The sequence below is a fragment of the Falco peregrinus genome, chromosome 3, assembly GCF_023634155.1.
Source record: "Falco peregrinus isolate bFalPer1 chromosome 3, bFalPer1.pri, whole genome shotgun sequence".
In the NCBI taxonomy this organism is placed as follows: domain Eukaryota; kingdom Metazoa; phylum Chordata; class Aves; order Falconiformes; family Falconidae; genus Falco; species Falco peregrinus.
The window spans coordinates 63,060,746-63,069,964 of record NC_073723.1 but is presented as its reverse complement, the minus strand read 5'-3'; the positions used below and the strand labels follow the sequence as shown (position 1 = coordinate 63,069,964).

The 9,219-nt window shown below is 45.6% G+C and overlaps 1 protein-coding gene across 1 annotated transcript in view; it reads left to right on the top strand.

Moving 5' to 3' along the window:
- The first annotated feature begins 26 nt into the window (after positions 1 to 26).
- Positions 27 to 9,219, top strand: part of MPPE1 (metallophosphoesterase 1) — a 32,961-nt gene continuing 23,768 nt past the window's right edge. The window contains exon 1 of the mRNA XM_055799780.1: positions 27 to 166. The gene's annotated coding sequence lies outside the window, so the exon portion shown is untranslated. The remainder of the gene's footprint in view (positions 167 to 9,219) is intronic.

Here is a 9,219-nt window from a genome sequence, read left to right as displayed (position 1 = left end):
CGAGGAGCGGCCGCGGCGGAGGGTGAGCGGCGCGCACACCGCCGCTGTCACTCCGCGGCCCGGCGCCGCCCCGCCGAGGGGAGCGGCGCGCAGGGAGGCGGCGCGGCGCGGTCAGTGGGGAAGGCGGGCTACGGCGCGGCGCCTGGCTGCTGGGCGCTGACTTTAGGTGAGCCCCGGGGGCGGAGAAGGGCCGGGAGAGGCGGAGGGTGCCACGGAGAGCAGCGCCGAGGCCGCGCCGCCGAGGGCAGGATGTGGCGGGGAGGCCGCTGGCACAGCCCCCCCCCGCGCCGCCGCCATCGCCGCGGCCGTGGCCCGGCCGCCCCCCTGACATGGCGCCGCGGCCGTTACCGCCGGCCGGGCCGGGCCCCCAGCCTGGGGCTGGGGCGTTACTTGTCCCCCGAGATAACGAGGCGCAGGCCCGAGCGGCCCCCCGGGGTCCCGCTGCCCCGCTCTCCGCCCGGGCGGTGCGTGCGGGGCGGCCCGGGGCCTGCCTGTGCCGCGGCGGCGGGCGGTGTGGCCGGGGGCCGCCCCTCAGCGCGGCCGGGGCTCGGGGGGGAAAGGCTGAGGGCTGGCTGCGGCCATCGCGGGAATGAGGGGGAAAACTGCGGGAAAACCGGCCTCGGGAGTGGAGAAGCAGTTCAGGTTTTTAATGTCAGCAGCTTGCTCGTGCGGGAGAATTAAAGTGCACGGTAACAGTACATCGCCCTTCGGGTTTTTCACGTCTTTGTATGCCATCTGGGATTTGTCAGGGGTGGGGAGAAGAGAATTACGGGCCTGCTGTTCCAGGAACCGTCTAAGCCACACTGGCGTGCGCCTGAGCTGGCGGAGTAGTGGACTGGTGGCAGACAGCTGGGACACGCTAGGGCCACCGTGCAGAGGAAGGGTGGCCTGTGCTCAACGCGTGCTTAGGCGACAGAGCAGCCACCGCCGGTCTGTGAGCGTGAGCGCTGGGAACATGCACTTACACCTGCCAAAGGGAGGCTTTTCCAAATGGCTTGTTCTGATGCACACTTGGCGCAGAATGGGACAAAAGAGACTCCAGGGACCAAGTCTGTCAGCGTAGCTGTTTGGAAAAGGCGTTAAATACATCGAGTGTATGAAGTTTGTTATCGTCTTTCAGCACCAGCTTTGTGGTTGAGGGTTTCATTTCCAGTGACCTTTCAGGGCTAGAATAGAGATCCTTTAGCAGTGACCACATCTGCATTAAGAAAATGGCATACCACCACCACTTACTGTCTTTGACATGAACACAAAATTAATTGTTAATTTTCTAGGGACTAGGCTAAGTTTAATTGGCTTGGGTATTCTATCTAACCTAACAGACCCTAAGCCTAGATCTATTTTCTTCTATTGTTTATCTTGTAGGACACAGATGACTTTGGGATGAGAGGGACATAACACTCCTGCCACATGTAGTTCACCAAAATAACAAACAATTTTTAAAATAAAAGGCTTGGACCTTTTCCTTCTAAAATAAGTGACAAAACTTCATGGATTAAAGTGCAAGTATTCAACTTTGTTCTTTAAATTTCTAAGCTGCACTGTGGCAGTGAATACCACAAAGACAGCAAGGCTGTCAGTCTACGTAGCAAAACATTTTGTAGTCCCCATTTTGAACTGAAGAAAACCAGTAACAAACCCTGAGAAGGTGAGTGGACTAATAACCAAGGTTTAAAAGTTTAAGTGTGAAATTATGAAATTTTGTCTGAAGAAGTCCTCACCGAATGTTTTATCAGTCCTTCTGCTGACTGATTGTTCTGTTCCCAAGTCACTTGTTTCCCAGCTGTTTTATCTGCTTTGTCCTCACATAAGATTAGTTTCCTTAAGTGCAATAACCCTACAAATATGTAATATAATTTGGAATACTATGGAACAGACTTGCTCTGGATTCTTCCTTAATCTCAGTTTCCTCCAGGTTTTAGAAATTTGTGCTTTTTATTGATGCCATGCTCAGCATAGCTTGAGGTGGCTGCAGAACCTTCCTTAGAGAGTTTCTGGGGCAGATGGGTAAACATATTTCCTGGTGAGTTGTACGTACTGATGAGATGCAGTAAAAACAGCTTTAACTTTGGCAAATAAGAAAACCTACAGCTAACCATGGCTTTGCATTCTAGGAAGCATCTCAGACCATGATAATAGTGTTTTCTGTGTTTTTCCTTGAAAGGTGAAGTTTCAGTTACTGAATTGGCCAACCGTAAAACAGTCTATACCTTTTGGTGAAACTGGCTCCATCCTTTTCTGACATAGAGCAGATGGTTTCCTCCCACGTGTCTTGGGCCTGGAGATTTGTTGTGATTGGGCTGCCATTGGGGCATTTGAAAGGTCTGTTTAGCTCATTTTTTAAAAACAGGGCAGTGTGAATGATGGTGTAGTAGGCAGGATGCAGAAATATCCTGCTGAAGGTAACTGTAGAAAATCATCATCACAGGGAAACACTGTTGCAAAGGGGGTGACGTGCTTTCCATATTTTTCTGAGCAGGAGTGTGTCCTCTTTCTAGGTAATGTCTGAGTGGCATTTGGAAAATAAGTGACTCGATTTGGCTCAGTGGAATTTCCCCAACCCTCTCTTTGTTCTGGTGGCAGAATATTATAAAAGGATCACCAAAAGCTGAACTTGAGAGGCTAAACTGTCAACTGAATGAACCCTTGGTTTTTACAGATTCATTCCAGCTATGCGGCTCATGCAGGTAGAAAATTTCAAGGACAATGAAAAGGCCAGGAAAGAATACTTCTTAGTAAATCAGTGGCTGCAGCTTGTATTTTTAAGACCCTTCAAAATACTTTGCAAAAAACTTCACAGCTGCTCGTAAGGCTTATAAACAGATGGCAATATTTCTCTTCATCATTGTCCTAGCCTGTGACAGCTTGTTTTCTTACTAGTGTTCTGACGTTTTTTCAAGCCTGCCTTAGCCTAGACCTGCCAGGCAGCGTGAACTTCCTCCTGTGCGCTGCTGGGTGATTTTGAACATCCGTTCACCTCCGAGCATGTTGGGGCTGCTCTCTGCCTTGCTGGGTCAGACTCTTGGCTCATCTTTCATAACCGCCAAGGTCTTTCATAACCTCTGATCTTTCATAACCCCAAACGGTAGCCAGTTCCTCTCACATGCCTTTTGTAACCTACACACATGCCACGTGTTTAATCTCGTCCACTTGGAATAGGCCTGTCCTGGATGAACCTGAAATACTGGCGTTTCTTGGGTGCTTTGTCTGTCTGAATCCTCCTGAGCCCTGACCAGATTTGTGTAGAGATTGGCCTTCCTTCCCTGAGACAACAAATGCCCAGCAAAGGGAAAAAACCTGTTCCCTCTGACCTCAGAGCAGACAACAGAGCGTAGCTGTGGGTTTCCTTCTCTCCCAGGGTGTGAAGCCCTTATTGACTTAGGTGTGGCTCAGCTGGAGGTGGTAGGCTCCTTCAATTCCTGTCCTAAACTGCTGCACGGTGTTCATCGGTGCAGCTGCTCTGCGCGCCACCCAGAGATCCCCATTGCAGTCTGCTCAGTTTGTGGTACAAAAAGCAGGGTCACTCAGAGGGGAAGCTGCTGCAGCTGAAATTGGTTTAATAACGCCTCAGCCGACAGCTTGCCATTCTCTTCTTTGGCAGTAATTGCACGCTGCAGTGATACAATAAAATCAGTAGTTTTTGCAGAGAGAGGGTGACCTCTCTGTAGCTAGCTGGCTATCCATGTGGAATCTGCAGATGTCTTCTAGCGCAGATCCTTGTCACTTCACGTGTTTGATGGATGATCTCTTAATAGGGAATTAAATGGGAGAGCAAGTGGCTAACAGTATTAATAAAAACAGGAGAGGGGGGGAGGAGAAAAAGGAAGTAATCTTTTGGAATTATTAGCCTCAGTGCAAAAGAGCATTTCCTTAGCATGACAGCCAGAGGCTTGCTGCCCTGTTATTAAAGCACTTCAGTGGGAATCCATGCAGATGGTCTTTTTACCCAGTAAAGGATTATATTGGATTAGTCATACAAAATTGTTGTTTACTGTCTCTAGCCCTGTTCCCTGGAGCTTTTATCAGGATCTCACGAAGAATGAAGTTTTGAGTCTGCCTTCAAGAGGTGACCCAGATGACAAGCTTTTTGTTTGTGCAAACTACTACAGCGTTGAAGTAGCTCAGTGCAATTGTAATGCTGCAGTGAGAGGTTTGATAGCTGATAAAAAAAGATTTTTGTTTTGCCTTTTGGGTGTACAGAAGGAAGGTAAATCATGAGGAGATGTTCTTTCTTCCTGCTGGACTCCATAGAAGGGCTGTGATGATCCCACTTTGCTTCATCAGAGACAAACAGGAATTCCTAACACTGGCACCATTTTTCATAATGCTCACTAATGACTCATTAATAACATAGCGCTTGATTAATGCACCATTCTAAGTAGTGTATTAGGTGTTTCTTGTGTTCCCGTTCTGTCATGTGGTCATATTCTGATCACCTTCTTTCTCTACGCCCAGAAGGCCCAGGCTTCGCTGCTTGGACACCCTCTGCATTTTTCCTCCTGCCGCAAACTAACCAAAAGATAGTCTCGGACATACAGCATAGGATTCTCCCTTCAGATCTGTCCTGGGGGTTGGTTAACATGGAAATCAAGACTTTTCGGCTTCAAGATCTGACAGACAGCTCTATGGGTAAAATGGTGTCCTTCAGTGTTTTCTGGAGTTTTCCGGCTGGCTCTGTCATCCCAGGAAATCTTCCCTTCCCAGAGGTATGGCTGCAAGAGCTTTCCTGGGCTGCAAGCACCTTTGATTCTCCCCCGAGTGATGTTTTTGTTCTCTGGAGGGAGTTCTGTGGACAAAGCAGTACAGTCCCAAGCTGTTACTTTTTTTCTTAGGTCATGTCTGTGGGTGTAGAATAGTGTGTGGTAAAAGTCTTTTTACCCTGGCCTTGAAGGGGGAAGTGGCAGACTGTTTCTGCCACATGCATGCCACTACTGTTTTTTGAACATTATCCACTGAAAATACTAACAATATTTTCCCCCACCCCAAAACCAAACTATTATTATACCTAGATGTTTCTGTTGCTGAAGGTGATAGAGAACTTCCGTTGTGCTGTGGTAGGGATCCCTGTAGCCTAATTTGGTTTAATAATTACCTCTGTTTGGTTTTGTCAACTTTAAGATTAAATTGATTTCCTCTTATATATTAGGAGAGAAGATTTATTTTTTCTAATTCTGCAAGCAGCCTTAAATCCAATCAGGTATTTGTGCTTTTCCTCTTGATATGTGGGAAATGATGTTTTGAACTGAATTCTGAACTTTTGCTGTCCTCTGTGGTTGTGCCAAGGCTCGGGAAGGCCAGACTGCTTCTCCCTGTTTCAGGGAAGGCTCCTTAACACAAATGGGACTGTTACTTCCTAAGCAAAGCTCAAAACAAGATGGAGAAAGAGCCTCTTTCCCATGTTGGCCGTTGTGTTTGAGATTTTTCAACTGACGGTTGATTGAGTGGTTGGCAGCACTGATTGTGCCAAAGAATGTACCAGGCAGAAAGATTGTATGAGCCTTGCCATCATCCACCCTGAAGGCGACTCAGGAGTCATTGCTGACGCAGCTGATGGATGAAATAAGAGATTAATTTGGAGCAGGTGACAATTTTATGTTTTTACAAAAGCATGTAGATTTTCATAGTAGAATTTTAATTCCTGGAAAGTCTCATGAGGATGGTAGGTCTCTCTGAGGGTCAAAAGGGCACATCCGTGTGGAAAAAAGGCTACGCTTGGAGTTACTATAGGGTTGCATCAAGTAATCCCGTGCTCATATATTTTCTGACAAATTAAATCAATTATTTTGGTGCACATATAGCTGAAAAAGAGTGTGATGGGTCCCATTCCTGCTGTTTGGCAGTAAGTAGTGACGGGCAGCACCACTGGAATTGATAACATTTTCATTTGTGTCTGCCAGCATGAAATGTGTCTCTGTCTATACCAAGCTAAGTCAGAAACAAAAATGCAAGGGAAAAAGAGTGTGTTTCAACAAACCAGCTGAATAATAATGTAGGAAAATGTTTCTGCTGTAATTGTTTACAGTGGAAATTGAATATCTTAGTGGCATGTCATACGTTTACTGCCACAGAGAAATTTTGAAAAAATCATGTATTGTTAGTATCTCTGGAAAATGAACATGTTTCCTAATCAAGTACACAAAAGTATTTTATCACTTGCATAAACTGTGGTTTGTGTACACATGCAGGCTAAAATTATCTTTTGATTTTTGGATGCTTCAAAATCTGATGTCCAGTGCTACCCAGCCTTGGGCCATTTTTATAGTTCTGTCGAGCATCTTTAATTTGGAAGAACGGATGCTCTTTTTGAAGTGGAGCCACTCAAAATCAGTGACCATTTTTGAAAATGTTTGATTGTAATGTATATGATAAAACCTACAAAAGCTTCAGCTGCAGCTTTTCCCAAGAGTTTGAAGATACAAGTAGGGGCATTTTGGGTGTCGTTTGGGTCAACACTTGTTTGATAAAATCTGAATCTTACACAAACTCCTTGCAGGTCTAGCTGCATAACTGAGAAAGCTGACTGTTGTCTGCTTCCTCCATCTGTCTTCGGTTCCCATGCCAGCTATGGAAAAGCAGGACAGAGGGAGGCTGCATGGCTGTTTCTAGGTCAGAAATCAGGAATTCTTGTTTATGTTTTAGCTCTGTTGGCTCATTTCCCAACTTTTCTGTGTGTCATTTTTCAGCCTGTAAAATAGAGATGATGTTCTAAGGGTGACAATTTTTGTGTTCTGAAAATATTTGGGTCTTAAAAACTGTGCATAGCTGCTACATCGTTGTCAACTCCTGGGTAAGCAGGAGAGCAGCATTATGCCCAGAACTAGTTGTGTTTGTAGAAGAGCTAGGGAGACAGGATCTGCAGATTTCACATCTGAGAATGACCCAAGACATACTGTGGGCTTGTTTTCTCTGCTAATTCTGACTTGTCTAGGTTGTTCTCTGAGTGCTGCCCAGTGTTGCCCTTTCCATACCTGCTCTAGTTTTTGCAGAAGCCCTGAATTAATCCATCTGTGCTTCCTCCTGTTTTTGTTTTACTGCTCCACCCATAGTATTAAAAAAAAAAAAAAACACCAACAAAAAAAACCCAGAACCAAACACCTGGTTACCGTAGGAATGTTAAGTCCTAGCAAGCCTTGCACATTCTTTGTACTCTTCCTTCATATTCATGTGGCTTTGCCTTGTATGGTATTAAGCAATTTTGACTACTCCTGACATTTCTCATATTGAGGAAAAAGTTGTTACCCTACTCATACTGTCTACAGTGAGATACTGGTATGTAGGATATGCTGGATTTGACTGTGCTAATCTTTCTCCACTGTCTTATACTACAGCTTCCCTATGTCACTTGAAAAATTATTTCTGAAGTAGTCATTTTACAAAGTGTTTCAAAATATCAGAATTACTATTATATCAGAGCATGTTCTCTTCTAAATTAATAGCACAGAATCACTGAAATGTTGGTCTAAAAGGGGTGTAAAATGATCATACTTGCTGTATATCAGTATGCTGTGCATGTTAGATATACCTGTATCCAAACTCATACCTGACCATTCTCTGATCTGTTTGCTAAAACCTTTAGTGGGAAAAAGCTATGTGTATTTTTCTTCTTTGATATTAAAAACATTTTCCTGTCACCCAACAAATGATCTCTGTTGGAAAGTAACTTTATTTCTGCTCATCCTTCTCTACAGGACACAGGAAACAGCTATTACTGTCCTTTACAATAACCAAAGATAAAGTCAGTCAAAATGATTCTCAGCAGTCTCAGTTTTGTGGACTAAACAAAGAACGTTATTTCAACTCTTCCTAATAAGCTGTATTTTCTTGCTCATATAATTTTTTTCCTGTTTTCTAGACTCCTCAGGACCTCACCTGAGGTTCTGTTTGTGCTGGATGAAACAGAATAGAACTGAGTAATTACATTTCAGGATATTGCTACTTCATCTGAAAATGGGATTACCCTTTTCCTGCAGCACCATTGCATTGCTGGCTGGTGTTATACCTCCCAAATGTTGGGGTTTTTTTTGGTGTGTGTTTTTTGGTTTTTGGGTTTGTTTTTTTTTTATGGCTACTCAAGCCAGTTTCATCCAGCTGTATTTTTTCAAGAAGCAACTTTCTGGGTTTTATACTATGAACTGTCAGTTACTAATTTATTCAGTGTTAACTGCTGGTTAAAGTATTTTGCCAGGCTATTTGGGGGCAAGGTGACTTATCACAAGCCCCAAGAATTAGCAGTGTTGTGTGGCTGCTTCTGCAGTTATGGAACCAATACAGAAAACTTCACGGACAGAGAGGATTTCTGGCAGCTGTTAACAGCATGAGCACATTGTTCCCTCCCATGCGCTCTCGGGTTGTTAACAGCCTCACAGCTTGGATCTTGAGTATATTCAGCTCAGCCCAGTGGCTTTTGCCTTGCACTGTGACCCCTGTGCAAAGTGCAGGGAGTTGGCCAGATGGGTGACGGGCTTATCCGGGTTGATGGCAGAGGAGGGGAGATGCTGGGGTTGTGCCTTGGAGCTAGAGGTGTACGCCACCTCCCTTAATCTGATAGCGGTTACAGTTCCCACTTGCAGGCTAATGGGCCCCAAGCGCCCTGTACCATGTTTTTAGGTTAAGTTGCAGACCCACGGTAGGCAGTAGCGAGCTGTTTTCGTCTCCCCCCTCTCTTCCCAGGCATGAATGGTTCCTTGCAAAAATTGCCAGGCTGCAGTCAGGTGCGCTGCATGGTCAAGATGGACGGAGACACACACACACACGATAGCAGCATGTGATGGGCTGTACGTAACAAGAGAGGCAACATTTTATACAAAGACAGGAGATGCAGAGAACAAAAGAAGACAGACTTGAGACCTAGAGAATAAGAGAGGAACAGGAAAGTTTTTGAACTGCCAACAACAAAGGGTACTGAGGCTGGCAGGCGATCATCACTGCTTTGGATCAGGCTTGCTGTGGTGGGTGATCTCGTGGCTGGTGAGTGCCTTCTGCTGGTGTGTTACCTCTGAGGCCCAGTCTGTCTTGAGGGTGGCATGCTTTCGTCCTGCCTGTATGCCCTCCAGCCTGGTCTGCCAAAAATTCTTGCAAGATACAAAACCCAAAGGCGACCCCCAGCAAACAGTAGTAGTATCAAGTACCACAAATGCCAAGGATACACACACCCCCACCCCAGTGGGTAGCAACGTTACCAGACATGCTGTTACCTCCTGCCTTGGCAGGTGTTACTTG